General features: G+C 52.6%; 1 protein-coding gene across 1 annotated transcript in view; it reads left to right on the forward strand.

Annotated features, from left to right (window-relative positions):
• The window catches only part of GRIK4 (glutamate ionotropic receptor kainate type subunit 4), a 436,484-nt gene that overhangs the window by 109,617 nt on the left and 303,050 nt on the right, over positions 1–23,817 (forward strand). Inside the window, exon 2 of the mRNA XM_062198401.1 lies at positions 19,064–19,170. The gene's annotated coding sequence lies outside the window, so the exon portion shown is untranslated. The remainder of the gene's footprint in view (positions 1–19,063; positions 19,171–23,817) is intronic.

Below are 23,817 nucleotides of genomic sequence, written 5' to 3' on the forward strand. Positions count from 1 at the left end.
TGAGCTAATGCAAGGCTGTCTGGGGGCCTGGAGCCACTGACAACTCCATGTTCATCTCCAAGGCTGGTGCCACCTCCAGGTGTGCTCCATGCCGTGAAAAAGGTCAGGGCCAGTGCTGTGGTGTAGGTTGAGCCGCCATCTGCCACGCCGGCATCCCATCTGAGCACTGGTTTGGTTCGAGTCCCAAGCTGCTCTGCTTCCAAACCGGCTCTGTGATAATGCACCTGGGAAAGCAGTGGAAGATGGCTCAAGTGCACCCATGTGGGAGATCCGGAATAAGTTCCTGGCTCCTGGCTTCAGCCTGGCCCAGCCTTGGCCATTATGGTCATTGGGGAGTGAACCAGCAGATGGACAATCTGTGTGTGTGTGTGTGTGTCTTTGCCTCTCTCTCTGTCTGTGGCTCTGCCTGTCAAGTAAATCTTATAAAAAGAAGTCACATGGCTCACCCGGGGACACAGTCTGGTGGTGGCACCTTGGATAACATGATCCTCAGTCCTGTGCCCTTTGCCTTGGGGGACAGCTTCCCTTGAGGCCGCCATGCAGTGGGAGAGGCGAGGGTTGGCCAAGAGCTCAGCATGTACAGTGACCATGACTCCAAAGCCTTCTTGGCCTGGAGCTTTCATTTACAACAGAGTGCCGTTAGCCAGGTAATTAGCATTATTGGCGTATTTAAGGTACTTAAATATTTGAAGCCACCCACAGCTTTTACAGCTCTCTAAATCAGAGACATGGTTAGCCAGGGCGGGGCCCCTGTCCGCGAGAGAGCAGGGTCCTGGGATGGAGGACTATAGGCACAGCCACGCTCTCGGAGCTGCCCCACCCCTGTATGCATGGGCTCTCACGCCTGAGCCTGAAGCCCCTTTGCCGGGGCCCAGGTCAGCCGCTGCTCTGTATCTGGGGTTACAGCTGCTGTTTCTGCCATTGCTGGTGTTCAAGTAGGGGCCTGAGAAGTTTTTAACCCTTATTGTTTATTAATAAAGATAAATTCCAAGTTTAAAGCTACTGATTTGGCCTTTCTAAGCAGAGAGGGAAATAATGGAAGTGACACATGCGCTGGGTGGAAGGGTCGGGCTGTGCTGGCTTCAGAGGTCCCCTGAGCAGGGAGGGGCTGGGGGACGAAGTGTGCGGCTCTGCCTGGGCCTGCCTGCGTCGGGTGTCTGCAGGGGACGCCAAGTGTGCGCGCAAGGCCTGGCCGGGTGTGGGGAAGGCTCGGGAGAGGGCCCTGTGGAGAGACCACTGCTGAGTGCCTTGCTTGTGTCCCTGCAGGTGTGTGAGCCTGGGGTGCACGGGGAGGGAGGAGGGGTGGTTCCCTGGGGAGGGTGGTACAGCAGGAGGCTGTACCGCCCTCGGAGGTGGCCAGCTGCAGGTCTCCCACTCTGTGTCACATAAGAACAGTGGTTGCAGCTCTCGGAACCCCATCTCTGAAAGAGGGCTCCCTGGACCTGCCTTTCTGACCATGTGCAAATTAAGAGCGATAATGCATGTAGAGTGCTTGGCGCCTCGCCTGCCGAGTTGTAAGCCGCCTAATTAATGGCGAAGGGTGACTCTGGTGCCCTGTGTGCATGGCACTCTCTTGCTGTCACTCTCACGTCCTTAGAGTGTTAGCTGTCAAACATGACAGCTGACGCGTATTGAGACCCTACTGTGGGCCAAGGGCATGCCTGAGGCTCCGTAGCTCATACAGGGTGGAGCTGGAAACCAGACCTGGGCCTTGGGATGCCAAAGCCTTATTTCTTCCCCCATTTGCTGCTGGTTCCCAGGCTGTAGCCACAAAGCCCAGAAAAACCTCTCCTGGTAGCACCAACTTTCCTGGTTCCCTGCCAGGGGCCGGCACCAGGTTGTCCCCTGCGGGTTCTGCCTGCAGGGCCTGGCCCTGGCCTTTCTGGAAAGAGCCCTCCCAGCCCACCAGCCCACCCTCCCTAGAGATGCTTCAAAGAGAGGCTTTGTGCCTCCAGGGGCCTGTGCAGGGTTGAACCTGTCAGCCGGGAGACCTGTGGCTCTTGTGAAAACGCCAGCGATTTGGGATGAAAAGACAGGAACAGAGTCAGGAGACAGTGCGGGGTTCCTCTCCTGAGACCCTGGCAGGTGGGAGGGGGTGGTTGCTCCCTGCGGGGGCCTTCCCTCTCCCTCCTCCTTGCCAATCTCCCTGGCCAGCACAGGGAGCCATGGAGTACGTGCTGGAGCAGGCGATCGGATACGGGCCTTGCATCTCCTGCTGCCCAGGAAGCAAGATGTGACTGTCCCGTGTACTTCTGTTGTGCTCAGCTCTGCGGCTGGGGAGCAAAGCCTGGGGGAGAGCGGGCGGACTGGTGAGGCCAGGGGACGCTGAGGGCCGTGGTGTTGTTTCCTGCCACTTTCTTCCCTCTTGGGGCACAGAAGATGGGAGGGTAGCAGGAGCGGCCAGGTGAGGGCCGGGAGTCCCTGCAGTGGTCTCTACATTGTGTCTAGCTGCTCCCCTGCCTGCTAGGAATTCTCAGAGAGAGAGAGAGAGAGAGAGAGAGAACTGGCTGCAGAGTCAGGAACCAGGCCACCCCACGGCTCTGCTCAGGAGAGGTGTATGTGCATAGTTCTTGGAAACACGATGGGTTAAGGTGCACTAAATCAGCTATGCAAAGTGAGAGGCACGGTCCGAGTCCTGTTTGCTCTTTGGCAGAGTACAATGGAAGATTCCTTGGCACGCCCGAGTCCTCTGAGTGCAGCCATGCTCCCAAAAGGAGCACTTTCATGTTTCTGTTGCTGTGCTTCCTGGGGGCTGACCCCAAGGCCTGGCTGCTCCCGCTCAGGCAGACTGGCCTGACAGTGGTCATTCTCCAGGGAGGGGCAGAAAAGCTCCCTGGTGTCACACTGGGCCCGTGGCATCCATGGAGTTGAGGGGTATTGGGAAAGTGTCCCCCTGACCTCATCCTTCGTCTTGCACCTGCTCTTGATGCCTGGTACTGGTTACTAGTTTGAGCTAAGGCAGTTCTATTTTATGATAAAGGAAGTTCCCCAAGGAGGGGTAATGCTGTTGAACCACTTTCAATCATTCACACTTTAGTGTGAATGAATTTGATGTTTTCCCATTGAATGTAGAGTGAGCTGCTGAGTGATTGTGGAAAGAGAGCAAAGGAGCAGAGCCAAGAGTTCAGGACAAGCATCACCCCTGCTTTGCTGGGTGTCTCCTACCTCCATGCAAACAGTCTCGTTAGATGAAATTTTAACACAGAGACACGTAGCCATTGGGTGACCTGGGCCCTGTCCACTCCAGGGCCTGCTCACCTGGGCAGTGTTTGTGAGATTCACCCACGTGGTCGGAGGCTGCTGTGCAGCGCTGCGTTGTGTGACTGTACCACAGTTCACCTCTTCTGCAGCTCATGGCCGCGGGGATCATTTTCGGCTCTCGTGGCAATGATGCTGTGAGTGTTCTTGGCCATGCCTTCCCTATCCTTGTCTTATGGCAGAGGTCAGATGCTGTCCTCTGCCGACCCTGCACCCCAGGGGTCGTGGCTGACCTCCGATTGCCCCCCCCCCAGGTACTCTGTGCTATGCCAAGACCCGGCCAGCCCCCCCAGGCCGGTGTCTGACACTGCTGAATGCTAAGAGCGCTGGCGGAGTGAATGAATGAATGAGCACACCTTACTTAACAGTCTTGCCCAGGGTAGTGTGGGACCCATTAGGATTCCTTCCCACAGGGAGTCTTGTTCTCTGAGCTCCACCTGGGTCCTGGTGTCCTCTGAGAACGGGGCTGGAGTCTGACGGGCAGGAGCCACCTTTTCTGGAAGTTTCCCAGGGAGCTCCCCCTCCCACCCCGAGAACAAGTGGATGCCAAAGCAGTTTCTGCCCCTGTGAGTCCCTGGGGACTCAGACGCCCTGGGCTTCCTGGGATGTCGCTGGGAGAGAAGAGTCATGAAGATGGAAGAGAAGGTGCAGAAAGAGAGGAGGTGAGAGGGGCGTGAACCTGGGAACTCGTCTTCCCCTCCCTTCCAGCAGCCAGGCAGGGAGGAGAGCCAGGCAGGTGAGGAGCCGGTGCTCTGGGGCAGCAGGTGTCCCGTGCTGGGCTGCATTGTTTCAGCAGCAAGTCACTAAGTGGAGGCAGGAAGGCCAGCCTGTCAAAATGCAGTGTCAGAGCGCCCTGGTGGGACAGACTTCCTTTTTTTTCTTCCCCTCCCTGGCGCCTGGCAAATCCCTGGCACAGGCAGAGCGGGCGGCTTCCTTGCCTCTCCACCTGAGCAGTGTTGATGGAGCAGGTGATTCTTTATTCATACACCTTTTGCTGAGCTGCATAGCAAATGTGCTGTGAATTCTGTGCTTAGGAGAGAACGCGGTACGGGAGGCAGGACCGCCTCTCCCACTCAGGCGGAGGCTGCTCAAATCCCACAGACATCAAAGCCGTTTGCCGTGCGGTGGCTCCGTCTCAGACGTAAACAGTGCTTCCTAAGGAAGACCCATCGCCACAGTAATTACTTCTCGGGGTGATCTGAGGGTAGAGCGTGTTTCATGTTTCTTTGCTCGGCCCCGTGTCTTTCCGGGCGAGTGCGCGAGTACAGAAAGCACACGCTGAAGAAATCTCCTTTTTGTTCTGGCCCTGCGTGCCTGTAGAGCCACTCTCCCCCACCCCCAATGATCTCGTCCCCATCTTTTGCACACACTTTTGCGAAGTTATGGATTATGTAGCACTTAACTGTGTGCCAGGTCGTCTAAGCTCCTTAACAAATATTGGCTCATTTAACCCTCACCACTCCAGGAAGGCACATGACTTAGTATCCCTATTTCCCAGATGTGGAAAACAAGGCACAGAGAGGTTAAGCGACCTGCCTGCGATGGCACAGCTCGTGGTGGCCGAGCTGGAATTTGTCCCCAGAGTCTGCTCTCAATCTGTGATGCCATCTAAAGCAGCATGCTGAGCAGGGATCTGCCTGTGTTTGGGATTGGGCTTGATTTTTCTGTGCTTTTCTTATCATCACTTCTATCCAAGGTGGCTGTTGACCTTAAAAGACATGGGGTCAGGGGTCAGGGACAGGTGTTGTGTCACGGCAGGTTAAGCTGCCACTTGGGACGCCCGTGTCCCACATCAGAATGCCTGGTTCACGTCCTGGCTTCTTTGCCTCCGATCCAGCTCCTTGCTAATGCATCTTGGAGACAGCTGGTGATGCTCAAGCCTGGGGATCCCTGCACCCGTGTGGGAGACTCCCAGGTGGAGTTCTTGGCTCTTGGTTTCTGCCTGACCCCACTCTGACTGCTGCATGCATTTAGGGAGTGAACCAGCAGATGGAAGGGCTCTCTTTCTCCATCTCTCTCTTTCTCCCTGTCTCTCTGTCACTTTGTCTTTCAAATAAATAAATCTTTTTTTTTTTTTTTTTAGAAAGCTGGGGTTAGGGCCACTGTTGTGGCATAGTGGGTTAAACCGCCACCTATGACACTAGCTCTGGTTCGAGTCCTAGCTGCTCCACTTTTGATCCAGCTTCCTGTTAATGGCCTGGGAAAAGCAGCAGAGGATGGCCCGAGGGCTTGGGCCCCAGCCATCCATGTGGGAGATCCAGAAGAAGCTCCTAGCTCCTAGCTTTGGTCTGGCCCAGCCCTGGCTGTTATGGTCAATGGGGAGTAAGCCAGTGGATATAAGTGTGCGCTTGCTCGCTCTCTCTCTCTCTCTCTCCCTCTATCTCCTTCTCTCTCTATAACTCTGACTTTCAAATAAATTTAAAAAAACAAAAGGGAAAAGCAGGGGTTGGCATCTGGGAAAAAGCATGCCTGCTCTGAGGCTCTGGCATACCAGGGCGCTGTAGAGAGGTAGGCAGTGAGCTTGGAGCTGTCTGGGTGCTGGGTGGGAGAATCCAGCTGTTCTGCTAGTCGTCTTACAACCCTCCATGGCTCTACAGTACTCTTAGAGTACCGTTAGACTTCATAGCCTGCTTGCTTTGGAGCTGTTGGGGGACCTGGCCCTATCCGCTCCAGGGTCTGCCCGCTCAGACATCCACCCACTACAGGGGTGCCTGAAGATCTCTGTTCCTCTCTCTGCCTGGCAGGCTGTTATCAGGGGCCGTTCCATCCTCCTACCCCTCCCGTTGCTCAGGCTTCAGCTGAAATGCCCTTTCTTCCAAGGAGTCTTCCCTGGCTTGGGTTCCCTGGCTCAGCGTTCCCATGGCAACCATGAAAGCCCCTCATCACGATAACCTGGTTCACTTTGGATTTGGACTTGATGGCTATGTCTGTGTCTCCCCCGGTGCGCCTTATCTGTCTTGCACACAGGACGGCACTGGTTGGGGAAGACGTTTCAAAGGTCTTAGTGAGCAAGCACTACAACTGTCATGAAAATAACATTAAATGGGGCAGGTGCGAGACCTGGGATTTGACACTTCTTCTGGCGCAAACTCTTGGCCTTGGTTAAGTGGCCGTCCCTCTCTGAGCCTGGTTTCTCAGATCCCTGACATGGGGAGCCCTGCTGGGTCTGCTCGCAGGTCCCTGGCAGCTCTGAGATTGTGGGATCCATCTTCTGAACCCAGGGCTGGCGCTCGTCCTCTCACTTCGCTTTGCAGGCTGCGAGGACCCTCGCTCTCCCTCTCCTGGGTGCTCTGTCTCCTCTAGACAAGCCATGGCCTCGGGTTCTCCTTGTATCCAGGACGAGAACTCCTTGAAATTCAGATGTCCTCCTCCTCGTCGCGTCTCGTTTGCTGTCAGAACGTCACACGCAGGAAGCGTCTGATGCGGCCTCTGGCTGTGAACTGTCGCCACAGTGGACAGGAGGGGGCGGGCTCTCCATGCTTGGAGGCGGGCCTTCCAGAGGGGGCTCCTGCGGCCACAGCCCCCCCCCCCTCCATGCACGTGCTGAGTGCTGCATCTTCACGCCCCACGCTGTTTGGGTGGTGTCTGCGTGCATCCAGCACATTTGTTGACACCTGCTGTAGGACCGGCTTTGTTCTGCCACTTGGCACACATAAAGACATACCCCCTGCCCTCAGGGAGCTTGCATCTTAGCCAGCCTCTGTAGGGGAAGCTTAGGTAAATAAGAAACCTAAGGAGCGAAGTATGCAGTGAGCTAGGAGGTGCTAAGTGCCATGGAGAAGAAAAAGCAGAGTGAAGAGGACAAAGGCCTGAGAAGTGGAAGCTTGAGTCAAGGCCCAGAAGAAGATGTGGGGGAAAGTGTCCCAGGCCAAGGGCAGAGCCAGAGCGAAGCCCCAGGGTGCAGCATGGCCTTGTGGATCTGTGGGGGCCCGGCGTTGCCCGTGGACTCTGCATACCCGGGTGTCTGTGAGGACACGGTGCCCTGCCACCTGCCTGTCCCGTACCACGTAGCAGGGCTGCTCCTGCGGGAAGAGCTGGCAGGTTCATCATTCCGCGGCTTTGTGATCCTTGGCAGACCCCTTACCGCCCCTGAGTTTCCTTCTCTTTGAGGAAGGGCTGAGACCTGTGCCTCCGGGGTGGTTGTGGGATTTGGTGCAGCCCCTGCACGGCACTGGCCCTGGTCTTTGGGCAAGATGTGTTTCTTCCCAGCTTCAGTTTCCTCTACCAGAAAATTGAGAGCAGTAATCCTTGCACAGCCTACTGCCTTGTCATTGGTCATTGTTAAATCCAGCAGAGTCCACAATAGCACTTTCTGTGTAGATGACCCATTTCCAGGGGAACAGCAAAAGGGTGTGTGTGCATCAGTGTGTATACGTGTACAGCTGTGTAGGTACAGCTCTGTGGGACACTGGCGTTTTATGTTGTTATGGTTATTTCATAAAAGCTTCGAGGACAAGGTTGCTGTATTTTAGTCTAGGATCTTGTGCCTCACAAGCATTAGGTGCTCAGAAATTTCCTTTCTTAAGGCAATTTTTGTCTTTTAAGATTCACGTATTTTATGTATTTGATAAAAGAGGGGCACCTGCAGAAAGATGTCCCATCCTCTTGTTTACTCTCCAGACACCTACAATAACTGGAGCTGGGTCAGGCTGAAGCCAGGGTCCAGGAACTCTATCCAGGTCTCCTGTATGGATGTAGGGGCCCAAGCACTTAAGCCATTACCCACTGCTGGGAGAAGTTGGAATAAGGGGCAGAGCTGGGACTTGAACCCAGGCACTTGAATGTGGGATGGGGTGCCCCAAGCAGCGTCTTATCGTTGTAAATTGTGTTCAGGATGTGATTTTTTTTAGACTTTTATTTAATAAATATAAATTTCCAAAGTACAGTTTATGGATTACAATGGCTTTCCCCCCCCATAACTTCCCTCCCACCCGCACCCCTCCCATCTCCCGCTCCCTCTCCCATTCCATTCACATCAAGATTTATTTTCAATTATCTTTATATAAAGAAGATCAATTTAGTATATATTAAGTAAAGATTTCATCAGTTCGCACCCACACAGAACATGAAGTGTAAAATACTGTTTCAGTACTAGTTATAGCATTAATTCACATTGGACAACACATTAAGGACAGAGATCCTACATGAGGAGTAAGTACACAGTGACTCCTGTTGTTGACTTAACAATTTGACACTCTTGTTTATGGCATCAATAATCTCCCTAGGCTCTAGTCATGAGTTTCCAAGGCAATGGACACCTCTTGAGTTTGCCAACTCGGATCTTATTTAGACAAGGTCATAGTCAAAGTGGAAGTTCTCTCCTCCCTTCAGAGAAAGGTACCTCCTTCTTTGATGGCCCGTTCTTTCCGCTGGGATGTCACTTGCAGAGATCTTTCATTTAGGTTTTTTTTTTTTTTTTTTTTTTTTTGCCAGAGTGTCTTCGCTTTCCATGACTAAATTACTCTCATGGGCTCTTCGGCCAGATCTGAATGCCTTAAGGGCTGATTCTGAGGCCAGAGTGCTATTTAGGACATTTGCCATTCTATGAGTCTGCTGTGTATCCCAATTCCCATGTTGGATCACTCTCTCCCTTTTTGATTCTATCAGTTAGTATTAGCAGATACTAGTCTTGTTTATGTGACCCCTTTGACTCTTAGACCTATCAGTATGATCAATTGTGAACTGAAATTGATCACTTTGACTAGTGAGATGGCATTGGTACATGCAACCTTGATGGGATTGAATTGGAATCCCCTGGCACATTTCTAACTCCACCATTTGGGGTAAGTCCGATTGAGCATGTCCCAAATTGTACATCTCCTCCCTCTCTTATTCCCACTCTTATATTTAACAGGGATCACTTTTCAGTTAAATTGAAACACCTAAGAATAATTGTGTGTTAATTACAGAGTTCAACCAATAGTATTAACTAGAACAAAAAAATACTAAAAGGGATAAAGTATTAAATTGTACATCAACAGTCGGGATAAGAGCTGATCAAGTCACTGTTTCTCATAGTGTTCATTTCACTTCAACAGGTTTCCTTTTTAGTGCTCGGTTAGTTGTCACTGATCAGGGAGAACATACGATATTTGTCCCTTTGGGACTGGCTTAATTCACTCAGCATGTTGTTTTCCAGATTCCTCCATTTTGTTGCAAATGACTGGATTTCATTGTTTTTGACTGCTGTATAGTATTCTGTAGAGTACATGTTCCATACTTTCTTTATCCAGTCTACTGTTGATGGGCATTTGGGTTGATTCCAGGTCTTAGCTATTGTGAATTGAGCTGCAATAAACATTAAGGTGCAGACATCTTTTTTGTTTGCCAATTTAATTTCCTTTGGGTAAATTCCAAGGAGTGGGATGTCTGGGTTGTATGGTAGGGTTATATTCAGGCTTCTGAGGAATCTCCAGACTGATTTCCATAGTGGCTTTACCAGTTTGATATAGACCAATGGAACAGAATAGAAACACCAGAAATCAATCCAAACATCTACAGCCAACTTATATTTGATCAAGGATCCAAAACCAATCCCTGGAGTAAGGACAGTCTATTCAATAAATGGTGCTGGGAAAATTGGATTTCCATGTGCAGAAGCATGAAGCAAGACCCCTACCTTTCACCTTACACAAAAATCCACTCAACATGGATTAAAGACTTAAATCTACAACCCGACACCATCAAATTATTAGAGAGCATTGGAGAAACCCTGCAAGATATAGGTACCGGCAAAGACTTCTTGGAAAAGACCCCAGGAGCACAGGCAATCAAAGCCAGAATTAACATTTGGAAATGCATCAAATTGAGAAGTTTCTGTACTTCAAAAGAAACAGTCAGGAAAGTGAAGAGGCAACCGACAGAATGGGAAAAATATTTGCAAACTATGCAACAGATAAAGGGTTGATAACCAGAATCTACAAAGAAATCAAGAAACTCCACAATATCAAAACAACCCACTTAAGAGATGGGCCAAGGACCTCAATAGACATTTTTCAAAAGAGGATATCCAAATGGCCAACAGACACATGAAAAAATGTTCAAGATCACTAGCCATCAGAGAAATGCAAATCAAAACTACAATGAGGTTTCACCTCACCCCAGTTAGAATGGCTCACATTCAGAAATCTACCAACAACAGATGCTGGCGAGGATGTGGGGGAAAAAGGGACACTAACCCACGGGTGGTAGGATGTGATTTTTAAAGGACAAGGGTTGTTCTCTGCTGTGTGCCTGAGTTTGTCCTTTGGTCTCAGGTCATGTTGAGAGTTTGATGGTGATTTGACAGGCCTAATACCTCTTTCCTCTTAGGTGCCTAAAGTCTGAGTGTGTATATAGGTATGTATGTACACGTGGGTGTGTGTATGCATAGATGTGTGCATACATGTGTATGCATGTGTGGTATATGGTGTACATGTGTGTACAGGTACATACATCTGTGTGTATGCGTGAGCATGTGCACACATGCATATATGGTACATTGTGTGTGTGTGTGTCCATGTGTGTAAGGATGTCTTTTTCTCTGCAAAGCCTCCCCCGAGCACGCACAGGCAGGGCTGAGAGTTCTCTGCCTGGTGCCAGCACCACCCCAGGCCTTGCGTGTGGTGTGACGGCGGTTCCTGGCCTGTGCAGGGTGACTGACATCTGTGCCTGGCTTCCTGCCTTGGAAGATGTCTTGTGTCCTGTGAGCTCCCTTTGCTCATGCAGTGGCTGCGTAACACACACATGTTGCACAGACCCGTGAGCGACTAGCCTTCGTGCTGCCACTGCCTCGCCAGCCCCGGGGAGCCCACTGTCTCCTCCTGATCCTTCGTATCAAGGGCGCTGCCTGCCTTGTCCCTGTTGGGAATTAGAGAGAGGCCAGATGCCATAGCACCCACGCTCATATGGGGATCTGGGCTGTGTGTGGCCAGCCAGGGGGACCCTCCTTGCCCTCAGATCTGTGTTTGTCTGGAAGCACCTTTCCTCTGCCACTCTGGAGTGTTCCCCCTCCTCACCCCCACCGTCTGGCGCCTGCATCCCTTTGCCTGCTGGCTTCTCCATGGGTCCTGTGCAAAAAGGAAGTGGGGGGAAGTTGTCCTCCCTGTGGTTAATGTGTTCTGTGCCCGCTGTGTCCCCCTGTGCTCAAGTTCCAGGCAATTACCCTCCTGCCGGCTTTTGTTGCTGAGCACAGCAGGTGGGCCTTGTTTGTAATTCACTTGCACCATTAACGCTGGGGTAGCACCATAAGGGCCACTGACTCATTCAGTGCCCCCCAGCCCAGATGCCATTGGATACAGGGGCTGTGAAGTTGGCTTTGAGGGCCCGACAGTTGAAAGCAAGCGAGGCTTAATCCTTGGGTTGTCACAGAGCGTTCATAATCGTCCTTGCTAATGGAAAATCTGTACCCAAATACCAGGCCCCCCCAAATCATGGCGATTTGGCTGTGGACAATAATAACAACAACCACATAGCAGCTGTCAGGCTTTGCGCACTTGCGCACTTGCAACTTGCAGGCACACTGCTAAGATCACGGCTCGTCTTGGAAAGCCACCTCAGGGATACCTAACACTTTCTCCTTTCCATGGCTGGAGAAACTGGGGTTTGGAGAGGTGAATCACTTGCCCAGAGTACTAGAGCCAGCACGTGGCGGGACCCAGGCCCAGGGGGCTCTGGTGAAAGCACACACAGGGCCCATGCAGACACCAGCAGCCCTGCACTGCCTCCTGCTGGAGCGAATCCTGCCAGAGTTTGTGAAAGAAGGGAATGGGTGGGGATCTCCAACCTGCTGCCCTGGTTGGTTTTTTGGGAGTGCTCATAGTAAGCTGAGTCGCTGAGTAGGGGGAAAATGATAGGATTAAAACATCCTCTAGAGGTTCACTTGTATTAATTAATCAATCATACCTTTATTGAGCTCCAACTAGGTGGAAAACGCTGTCTTAGGAGTTTTATAGAAAACAATGGTAAATCATTCATCTGTTCAATAAATCTGAGACGTAGGGAGTCAGATGTGTGTTCTAGAACGTAAAACACAGGGTAAATTGTTGGGGTGGGTTGGAGGAGGAATGAGAAGAACCAACCCAGCCAGAGTTCTAGTCTGGGGAGAAGCCTTCCACAATTTTGATGGCATGTTACCAAAATATCATTCACTTGTGACATTCTCTTATTTTTTTTTCCTTTGAGAACAAGTTTTACAGTTAACTCTCATAATACAACTCTTTGAGGACAGAGGTCCTGCATGGGAAGTTAGTGCACAGTGACTCCTGTTGTTAATTTAACAATTAACACTCATGTATAATGTCAGTGATCACTTGGGGCGCTTGACATGAGCTGCCTAGGCTGTGGAAGCCTTTTGAATCCACAAACTTTGTCAGTATTTAGACAGGGCCATAAACAAAGTGGGAGTTTTCACCTCCCTTCAGAGAAAAGTACCTCCTTCTTTGATGGCCCCTTCTTTCCAATGGGGTCTCACCCATCAAGGTCCTTCTTGTGGGACCTTGACATTCGAGGCCTTCTAGAATCTGAGCCCAGCACCAATGGGCTCCTGCCAGGTGGATGTGGTCACCAGCCCTTAGACACCCCTTCCTTTCCGCAGCATGTACCCACAAGGTCCCTTCCATCCAGTGCATGCCCCTGACCTTGACTTCCAAGATCCTGGCTCCAACTCCCGGGCACCACAGATACCTTTCTGCCTCCGTCTTCCTGCACGGCGCCCTCGTTTGGTCGCAGGCTGCTCTGTCTTGCGCGAGCAGCTTCCTTGCTGTGTGCAGCCTGAGTTCCCGGGTGTGCTGTGTCACTCTCCACACAGGGACACTTCCAGGGAGCTCCTGGAGGGAAGGCAGCACTTCTGAGAGTCTGGGTGGGCCCAGTGCGTTCAGGGCCCCTGGTAATCCCCTGCAGGATGACGCGCAGCACTCTTCGTCTTTCGCCCTGCTCTGGAAGCTGGAGCTGGCCTCTTGGGGACATGTGCTTCTTCACCAGGGGCCCTGTGAGTGCAAGGACAGACCCTCGCTTAGCTAAGGAGGTCAGGGATGTCCCATGGGTTGCCCGGTGACCGCATGATGAGGGGACTCAGAGCTTTCAGCCCCTGGACTCCCTGCGCGTAGACTTGCCCAGCCCTGCCTGTGGTTTCTGGGCCACCTCTGGGCCATGGCAGAGGGGAGGTGGCAGGGCTCTCGGAGGCTCTCCCCTGTGGCCTGTGCAGATGCAGATGGAAGCCCTGGGTGGCTCATGGAGAGGGTGCCTGCGCTCTGAGACACTGGCTGAATGTGGCAGTGCCCCGGGGTCCCTCCTTCCTTGAGGGAGGGGCCTCCTCTTGCCAAAGGCCTGGGATCCTCCAGGAGCCCAAGCCAGGGGTTCTCTGAGGCAAGTGCCGTGGCTGCAGGGAGCCTCAGGTGGGCCGTACCTGGGATGGGGGCGAGACTGGCTGGGAGGAGAGTGCAGGTCTCAGGGTCAGCTCCCAGCAGCTCTGGCTTCTCACCAGGCAGCCAGCGCCCCTGTGTCAGGGAGGGATATTCCAGAGAGGCCACGAGAGACCTGGCAGAACCGCATTCAGTGAACCCTTGAGCCTTGACATGTGTGTCATGAGCCCTGGTCTTAGAACCAGGCACGGAGAGAATCGAGGTTCTTTATAGTTGTTTAAGTTACTCACTAGACGTCTAAATTGAAAAAGCAATCGGGCCTCTTAGCTAAGCATGCAACGGTAGAGAACGGTTGAGGATGAACAGCAAGTCCCTTCCCACGCCTGAGTGACCGTGGTCCTATAACCCCCTCCTCAGGAGCAGCTGGCCAGCAGCCAGCCTCTACTCTCTTGGCCCTGCCTCGTCCTCGGCGGAGGGCAGTCAGTGCTATTGAGCTGGACAGAGGGGACAGGGCAGGGTGGGGCATGCCAGTGCACTAGGCACTCCCCAGAGGTTAGCCTGAGCTTGCGCGACTGCACAGAGTAAGTCCACCACTCTGAACTTGGCAGGGGACACACCCCTCTTGCTGCGGCCTTTACTGTGAAGGGTCTGGCCTTTCTTCCCTCCCCTGAGTGTGCCGAGGGCCTGGTCTCAGGAGGGGTGGCTGCTTCCTCACCTGCCCGGGCACGGACTTCAGAAAGATCAGATCTCTCTTTCTGAGACACAGCAGTGTTGACGGGTGTGTGAAGGGGTCATGGACAAGATGGATGTGGTAAAGTGCCTGCTTGGGCTGGGCAACGCCAGGCCAGGGCAGGAGCTCTGCGTCTGTGCCCCAGTGGCTCCGGGCTCCCTATCACTAGGTTAGAATGCTTCCCTCTGACTTGGACCTATGAATCTGGAATAAACCCTCTCTGGCGTCAGATGTGCCATTCTGGCTGCACCCCGTCACCAGCTGCCCCCACCTCCCACTGCCATCCGTTGTAGTGCACACAGCCTCTCTGCAAGGCAGGGCCGAGCCTCTGCAGGAAGCCCTCTCCTCCCCACACCTGGGAGGTGCCCAGCACACGGCAGAGGCTGGGTATGCCAGGGGCCGTTGAAAATGCCGTCTTCCCCGGCTTTCCTTCTGCTTTGTCTCCTCGGTGTGCACATAATTCTGCTGTGCCAGTCCCTCCTGTGAGATCGCCGCCTCGAAAGGTTACCTCGAAAGCGTCACCCTCGGCTCCAGCGCTGCGCTGCTGGGTTTCAGAGCCTCCCGTGATCTCACGTGGCTTCTGCCAGGAGCGTGAGTCCCCGAGGATCCAGTCTGGTGGCCTCTGATAAATGCCAGGGACATTTTTCACCGTTCTGAGCCATCCTGTGGGCCTCACCATGGTGATGGTCAGTTCCCTGTCGTCTTATAGGTGGAAGGTGGGCTGGGATGCTGGGCTCCTCACCTTTCCTGTGCAAGGGGCTGGGTCTAGTGCAAGGTTCATAGAGAAGATGGGCTTTAAATGCAGAGCCTTGTCCCAGACCAGGGAATGCAGTGGGAGAAGGGCCAGGGCTTTGTCCTTAGAGAGGCTACACCCAGGCCAGCGCCGCGGCTCACTAGGCTAATCCTCCGCCTTGCGGCGCCGGCACACTGGGTTCTAGTCCCGGTCGGGGCACCGATCCTGTCCCGGTTGCCCCTCTTCCAGGCCAGCTCTCTGCTGTGGCCAGGGAGTGCAGTGGAGGATGGCCCAAGTGTTTGGGCTCTGCACCCCATGGGAGACCAGGATAAGCACATGGCTCCTGCCATCGGAACAGCGCGGTGCGCCGGCCGCAGCGCGCTACCGCGGCGGCCATTAGAGGGTGAACCAACGGCAAAGGAAGACCTTTCTCTCTGTCTCTCTCTCTCTCTCACTGTCCACTCTGCCTGTCAAAAATAAAAAAAAATAAATAAATAAATAAAAAATAGGCTAATCCTCTGCCTGCGGCACCGGCACTCCAGGTTCTAGTCCTGGTTGGGGCGCCGGATTCTGTCCCGGTTTCTCCTCTTCCAGTCCAGCTCTCTGCTGTGGCCCAGGAAGGCAGTGGAGGATGGCCCAAGTGCTTGGGCTCTGCACCCACATGGGAGACCAGGAGGAAGCACCTGGCTCCTGGCTTCGGATCAGCGCAGCACACTGGCCGTAGCGGCCATTTGGGGGGTTAACCAACGGAGGGAAGACCTTTCTCTCTGTCTCTCTCTCTCTCCCTCTCTCACTGTCTAACTCTGCCTGCAAAAAAAAAAAAAAAAAAAAAGAGGCCACACCCAATGAGAGGGACCAGACACTGACACTGCTCTTGGCCTTCCGGTTCTGGTGGTCTCCCTATGTTTCTGGAACTCACCATGCTCTGAGCCCGTCTCCTCCTCCCCGCTCTCACCCGGCCCCTCCTAAGGGCCTGGCTGACTCAAGTCATCCTTGGGGATGCCGCCCCTACCCACTGCACTCTGGGGCCTTTGCACCTTTCCTTTGCCATCTGTATCCACGGCACCTGCCTGTCTCAGTACCTGATCGATGTCTCTTAATGTCCTAGATGGTAGCTCCAGGAGGGCAGGGACCATGTCCCAGGGACCGGGAAGCCTCCTGCCACATAATAGAAAACTGAATGGGTGAAGTATGAGCCTCAGAGGGTACTGCGGGTGCTTGTGTGCTTGGCCAGACTAGAGGGTGGGCCTACATGACCCGTTTCCCCCCAGAAGCACTTTACTCATTTGCAAAGTGAGTTTGCATCCTTTATCTCATTTGATCCTCTTAGCGACCCTGTTCATAGACTGTGAGTGTAATTTGCCTGCTTTATAGCACAGGAAATGGAAGCCTGGAGGGGTTAAGTGATGGGTCCAGGGTCACACAGGGCTCCACCTCCAGGGCACTGAGCCTGAGCGAGGGGGAGGACTGGCTTCTTCAGGAGCTGCAGGGATGGGGCTGATCTGCAGCAGCATTTGGAGGGGAGAGGGCTGTGGGTTCACACCAGCCAGCAGGCGTGGGAGGCCGTGCTGCTGGGAGCAGACGGGGACGCAGTCCAGGTGCCTGTGCTCAGGGCTGGAGGGAAGCACGGCAAGGGTGTGGAGGGGCTCCTCTCCCGACTGCACTTTCCCCTGGGTCTCCGGCAGCCGCCTTTCCTAGGAGCCAGATGGAGCTCTCAGAGGTTAGCAAGTCGGTTTAAGGACACAGAGTGGCAGCTGGGATAGGAAGCCAGGCACATCTGCTCTGGCCTCTGATGAGGGGACTCTGTTTACAGGTGCATTTCAGATCTGAAAGCTCCAAGGGAGGTGGTTTGGAGGGAAGAAAGCTCTGGATTCCTCATTGCTCTTGTTCGGTAGTACCTGAGAATTTAGAATGGCTGTCCCTGGTCCTGGGCCCTGGTGGTCCCTGACACGTGCCACTGGACTGCTCAAGGAGCCGCCTCCCTTAAGTCAGGCCTGGGCTAGGCCATTGCTTCCACCCCTGCTCTTCAGTTTTAATTATTGAGTTAGGCCAGGCGCAGTTCCCAGTGTAGATACCACTCTACCCCCCGGCTACCCTGTCCTGTCGTAACTCATTAGACTCTTGAGAGCTGGGAAATCCTGAACGTTGACAACACAGGGGCTGATCTTTTTGCCAAGAAGCCCTCGCATGCTCGTTCTTATGTTGCTGGTTCTCGGGTCCAGCAAGAGGTGTGTAGGGGCCGAGAGCTCCTTGCATTGAACTTGCCTTGTTCTCCAACGTCATTATAATAATCACAATCACAGTCCATCGTCAAGTGGCAACCACATGCTAGATTCTGGGACCACAGAGAAGGTGGGTGTACAAGGTGTATGTGCATGTGTGTGCATGTGTGCATGCACGTGTATGTGTGTGTGTGTGTGTGTGGAGGGGGGAGGGGCATCCCAGAGTCCATGACCCAGTTCTTGCACGTGTCAGCTGAGTGACGTTGGCAAGTCACTCGATCTGCCTCTCTACCTTTTAGTTCTGCACCTGCAGGTGGGGAGGCATGAGATTTTCTTCCTTGCAGAGTTCTCCCAAGGAGGAAACAAGTCTGAAATAGCACTTTACACATAGTAAATAGTCAGTAAATATTATGTTGTCGTAGAGTTGAGTTCTTAGAACTACAGAACTTTGCAGCCTAGGGATCCTCTAGTCTGCTTCCCTCATTTTATAGGAGAAGCTGAGACTCGGAGATTGACTCGCAGGGCTTGTGAGCGCCCAGCTCGCTGACTGCTGGGACAGCCGGTATCCTGGCCTGTTGCAGGGAGACGGGATGCCTGATTATTCTCCCTCAAGGTGCCATAGGGCCTGAGGTGGCCCTGTTCCTCCTCCCGGGCTACCGCACCTCCCTGCCACTCCAGCCAAGCTGCTGGCTGCCGCCTGAGGCTCTTCCAGTCAGGGGCAGCCAGACAATGGCAGAGAAGCCCACATCCATTTGTCTTGAGGAGCCTGGAGCGTCAGGAGGAGTAATCAAGATCTTGTTGCCCACAGCTGAGAGGAAACCTGTAATTAATCTAGCTGCCCCTCTGATTCCCTCTGTCCTCCTGTCACCAGACACCTTCTGCTGGCTGTCAGCTTGCTCTGTGTCCCACCCTGCAAAATTGCAATTAATGGTACAGTGGCCCTATGAAGACGAGAGAGACACCAGCAGAGGGACCTCTGATGAGTCGGGAGAGGAGAGGCCGCTTAGCACAGCCAGGCGAGGGGTCCAGGCAGTGTGTGCACCACCGGAATGAATGCAGGGAGCTGTAGGGCAGGCTCTCGCTGTGTGCGCTGTGAACTGGCTGCTGCTTGTGGATCAGCCAAGGTTTATTGAGCGCCTGCTCAGCATCAACACCATAGCAAGGTGGACATATGTCGGAAGGAGAAGCCCCCTACCCCCACCATGGCGGAACTAAACTCAGAGTCCAGTCCCCATGCATTCACGCATTTGACAGTAGTTATCCAGGCACTGTCCAAGGTGCTGGAGGAGTATCCTTTGTGGAGCATGCATTCAAAATACAAACATAGGGAAGGGGCTCAGAGTAACTTCCATCAGAACGGGACAAGGAGGATCTTCTAGCTTGAGGAAGGTGACCACTGTTCTGATTGTGAAGAAGTAAAAGTTAGGTTCTGCTCTGGAAGAGGGCTGGTGTTTGCTGTTAGGGTAGGAAAACTTGCTGGGCAGATCCATGGGGAAGCAGAGGTGAGGAGCAAGGAGCCTCAGCTCCTGGTGCAGTGCCCCACCCCCAGTACATTCTGGAGGCTCTGGCGGGACAGAGTGTGATTAAATGGTGCCTGGGAGCCGCAGACAGTGAGGGCCAGAGGGTCAAGGGAGGAGAGCTTGTGTGGGTGGAGAAATTGTAGTTGGTTTGTGAATTCCTCCTGGGCAAGGTCGCTAAATGTACCTCACAAGTAAATGCTTTGTAGCCGGTAGAGTGTCTTCTGCACACGTTCTCTGATTGTATTCTTTCATTATTTCAGCAGATATTTTTGAGTGCCTACTATGTGCCAGCCTGTGCCAGGCACTGGGGACACTGGTGGAGAAGTGCGACTTGTTCCCTGCTCTCGCGGTGCTCATCACCCCGGAGGTAGGCATTGGTGTTCTGGTGTCAGCGCTGGATGGGGAAGCAGGGCTGTGCTCATTAGCAAGGACAGAGCCTGGCTTCAGTCCAGGTTGGGCCCTGATCTACACTCATTATGACCTCCCCAGGGTGTCTAGGAGAATGCTCTCGCTGCATGGCAAAGTCCTGCTTCTGAATGTGCTGCCATCCCATTACCTAAAGTACTAGAGGCCCTCAGAAGTTGGAAGCAGGGGCCGGCATAGTGACAAAGCAGGTAAAGCTGCCGCCTGCAATGCCAGCATCCCATATGGGTGCCAGTTCATGTCCTGGCTGTTCCACTTCCCATCCAACTCTCTGCTAATGGCCTGGGAAAAGCAGTGGAGGATCGCCCAAATACTTGGGCTCGTGCTACTCATGTGGAAGACCCAGATGAAGCTCCTGGCTCCTGGTTTCTGCCTGGCCCAGTTGGGGAGTAAACCAGTAGATGGAAGATCGCTCTCTCTCTCTCTGTCTCTCCCTCTCTCTCTCTCTCTCTTCTACTTAACTTTATTTTCTAAATAAATAAGTAAATCTTAAAAAGAAGTTAGAAGCAATATTTGTACAGTGAGGTCTTAAAAAGATGCATATTAAGAATAAACTATGCATACATTTAAAAATTTTCCCACCAAAATTAGCCTAGTTTAAAAAAAAATTATTTATTTGGAAGGCAGAGTGACAGAGGGAAAGTAGACAGAAAAGAAAGATCTTCCATCCACTGGTTCATTTTCCAAAGTCTGCAATAGGCAGGGCTGCATCACACTGAAGCCAGGAGCCAGGAACTCCATCCAGGTCCCCTAGTTGGGTGGCAATACTCGGGCAATCTTCTACTGCCTTCCCAGGTGCATTAACAGGGAGCAGGTGGGAGGCAGAACATCTGGGACTCAAACCAGTGCTCCCAGTACGGGGTGCTGGCATTGCAAGCAGTGGTTTAACCTGTTGTGCCATGCCAGCCTCCCTCTGCCTTTTTAAAAAAGGTTTATTTATTTATTTGAAAGACACAGTAGCAGAGAGACAAAAATAACTTCTTTTCATGCCATTTTTCCATGACCTTTGGGAGGTATCCTTGTATACCTGATTTTGACTTTAGTTCTGCCAGGATTTCCATATTGAGCTCTAGTCAAAGAGGATCATGGGATTGGTGATTGTGGATGGTCAGACACTCTTGCATTGGATCCCCAGCACTATTGCTCTAGAAACATGAACTTGGATAAGTTACTGAGCCTTTCTGAGCCTCACCTTCCATGACTGTGAAATGGGGATGCAGCACTACCTTACAGAGTTAACGGAATGGTCATGAAGAGTTAGTATACCTGGAGTGCTTCCTAGTGGCAGCACCACACAGGCACCGTAGCTGTTCTGTGAGGGTGCTTTGTCATCCCCGTATCACAAAGGAACAAGGGTGTGAGCTAGTACATGGTAGTGCAGGATTCGAACCTGTGTACTTACCTATACTGGTACTTACCAGCGGTCAGTAGCTGTTTGCTTCCCTCCGCTTCTCAACATCCATCCCATGGCTCACCATCAGCCTGGAACCGCAGCATTGTGTCTGCTTCAGCTCTTTGCTTTCCCTGCAGTGACTGTACAAATACACGGCAAACCAGGAGCTTATCTCCTATTGGTGTCAACTCCGAAAATGCTCTTTTGACACCGTCTGTTCAGTCACTCACTCCCTCACTCAGCCAACATTAATGGAGCACTTAGTATGGGCCGGATAGTGTGCTGGGTGCTTGGCGTGGTCCCTGCCATTCAAGCTTCCAGGTCTCTGGGGCCTCTGTGAGCAGCACGTGGGCCCGTTGAGAAATGTTCCAGGTGTGGTGTCTGTAGACAGGGAGGGGTCACAGGAAGCCCCCCAGGGAGGTCATGTATTGAGCCTGGAAAAAGCAGTTTGCAGGCCTTTAGGGGAGGGGCCTGCGCTCAGGAGGGGAGGCACAAGCAGAGGAGACAGTAGAACGATGTGGCGTGTTTAGGGAAGTGAGGGTTGCGGTTTTTCAGGAGCGTCAGGTGCCGTGGGGTAAGGACGGGTGAATGGGGGCCGATTACAGAAGAGTTCAATCTGTTGGGCTGAGGAGTTTGCCCTTGAGAGGTCCCCTGTGCAACAGAGAGCTCTTGAAAGGTTTAGGGGAGAGGCGTGTAATTGCTACGTTTGTTTACATTTTAGTGAAACTGCCCTGGTCTGGAGTGGGCCTTGTGGCACAGCAGGTGAGGTGCTGCTCGGGACTCCTCCAGCCCATCCTGGGGTACCCGTTCAAGTCCCAGCTACTTGGCTTGCAATCCAGCTCCCTGCTTATGCACCTGCAAAACAACTCAAGTACTTGAGTTCCTGCTACCCATGTTGGAGACCTGGATGGAATTCCTGGGTCCCCCACAACCTGGTCTGGCCCAAACTCACTCTCTGTCTTTCTCTCTATCACTCTGACTTTCAAATAAATAAAATTGATAAATCTTCTTTAAAAGATGCCCTAGCTACAATGTGGAGAACCAAGTGGAGAGGAAGGGATCAGAGCAGAGGAGCCAATATGGAGACTGTGGCCTCACTCACAAATTCTGCACTTGGCCCATCAGTGACAGTGAGAAGCGGGGTGCAGTATTGGTGCAGAGCCATCAGGACCCCATGACTAATTGGACGTGGGGCTGTGGGACGTGGGAATGTAGGGTGACTCTCAGCTTTCTGTTGTGGGCAGCTGGCTGGTTGTCACATCACCCACTGAGAAGTAGGAGGAAAAACAGATGGCAGGTGTGGTGGAGCTGACACCTTCTCTTTAGGGCCAGGTGTATCTGAGGTGCTGTGGGACAGAGAGAGCTCTCAGAAGGCAGGTGTAGAGTACAGAGCTGCCGATTTGTCGGCACAGTCCACAGGTGCTCGTCAACCGTGGATGGAGGTGAGACCCCCAGGGAGGGGTAGCATTAGTAGGAGGAGGGGCAATTTCTTTACCTTAGAATTAGTAATATATTCTTTTTTTTTTTTTGACAGGCAGAGTGGACAGAGAGAGAGAGACAGAGAGAAAGGTCTTCCTTTTGCCATTGGTTCAGCCTCCAATGGCTGCCGCGGTAGGCGCGCTGTGGCCGGCACATCTCGCTGATCCGAAGGCAGGAGCCAGGTGCTTCTCCTGGTCTCCCATGGGGTGCAGGGCCCAAGGACCTGGGCCATCCTCCACTGCACTCCCTGGCCACAGCAGAGAGCTGGCCCGGAAGAGGGGCAACCGGGACAGGATCGGTGCCCCGACCAGGACTAGAACCCGGTGTGCCGGCGCCGCAAGGCGGAGGATTAGCCTAGTGAGCCGCGGCCCCGGCCAGTAATATATTCTTAGTTAATGGAAGCCGCTCTGCTAGGTTCTACAACTGGATTCAGCTGAATGTTAGCCTGAAAGTAAGGTCTTTGTGGTTTTTTTGGTAAGGAATCTAAAACCTTCATCTTTCTGCTCAGTAACAGTTGAAATACAAAAAGAAAGCCAGGGGAGCCTCAGACCTGGAGAGCCATGGCTCCGTGTGACCTTGAACGAGGCCCTTCAGTGTTGCTGAGTGGAGCTTCCTCCTCTGTAATAGAGCTTGTCTGATGGATTCAATTCAACAGAGACTGTGAGAAAAGTTTTGTCAACCACTGAGGCTTCAGACGTGCCAGGTGGAGGTTGTTTTCTTGTAAGGTTCAGGAGAGATTCATTTCTCCTCCTCATGGCCTGGGTCACACAAGGGAGGCCCAAGAGCAGCCCAGAACCTCAGCCATCATTGTTCTTAAATGTGGTCTTGGCTGCTGGGCCACGAGCAACAGCAGCCAGACCCGCACGGGCTGAGTGTAGTTCTGTCATCAAACAAAAGTCGCAGGGGCCCATCTGACACCTACTTAATGGTCTGAATAATAATTATTGTGCAGCGAGCTGGTCACGCATAAATGGCAGGCATCGGATGTAAATGGCTGCATTTAGTATTACTTTTATGTGGCTTAACCAGGTTTTTACAGTTCTTTCCTCTTTGACAGCTCATTCATTTATCCACTTAATAAATGTTTGTTGAAGCTGTAATATATGCCGGGTACTGTTCCAGGACCTGGAGACACAAATGAAGACTTCTGCCTCTGCCCCACCTCTGTTGAGCTTACACTCTAGGGAGGAGACAGTCAGTCAGCATTATCTATTGGCTTCCCTGGAGGCCACACCAACACCCCTGAGTTATATGGGACAAGAATTCGGGGCCTGATTTGCCAACCAATCTTTACCCCAATCTTTTATCCATTGTCTTCCTTTTCTCCCTCTAGCAATTGTTCAAGGACTTTTGTTCACAGCACAAATACATACTGGGCACCTCTTGTGTGTCGAGAGATTCTGGTATCAGAACAGGAAACTGGAAACAATCCTTACCCTTAGGATCTCTGGTCACATACAGGCAGCAGCCATTGAGGGAGAAACGCATCGTCAGAGCCACAGAGAGGAGCCTGCTCCAAGCAGATGTATCACAGCAAACACAGCAAACGCAGGACAAAAGGGTGGCTGGAATGTGTGTTGGAGAGACCAGGTACCACTCAACAAAAAGTGCTGAGACAGAACACATAAAGGAAAGTACACCTGCCCTGAGCATACAGCTTGATGGGTCTCTACAAACTGCACACACTTTAGCCCCCAGAGCAAAAGACAGAACACCCCA

The sequence above is a fragment of the Lepus europaeus genome, chromosome 7, assembly GCF_033115175.1.
Source record: "Lepus europaeus isolate LE1 chromosome 7, mLepTim1.pri, whole genome shotgun sequence".
Taxonomy (NCBI): domain Eukaryota; kingdom Metazoa; phylum Chordata; class Mammalia; order Lagomorpha; family Leporidae; genus Lepus; species Lepus europaeus.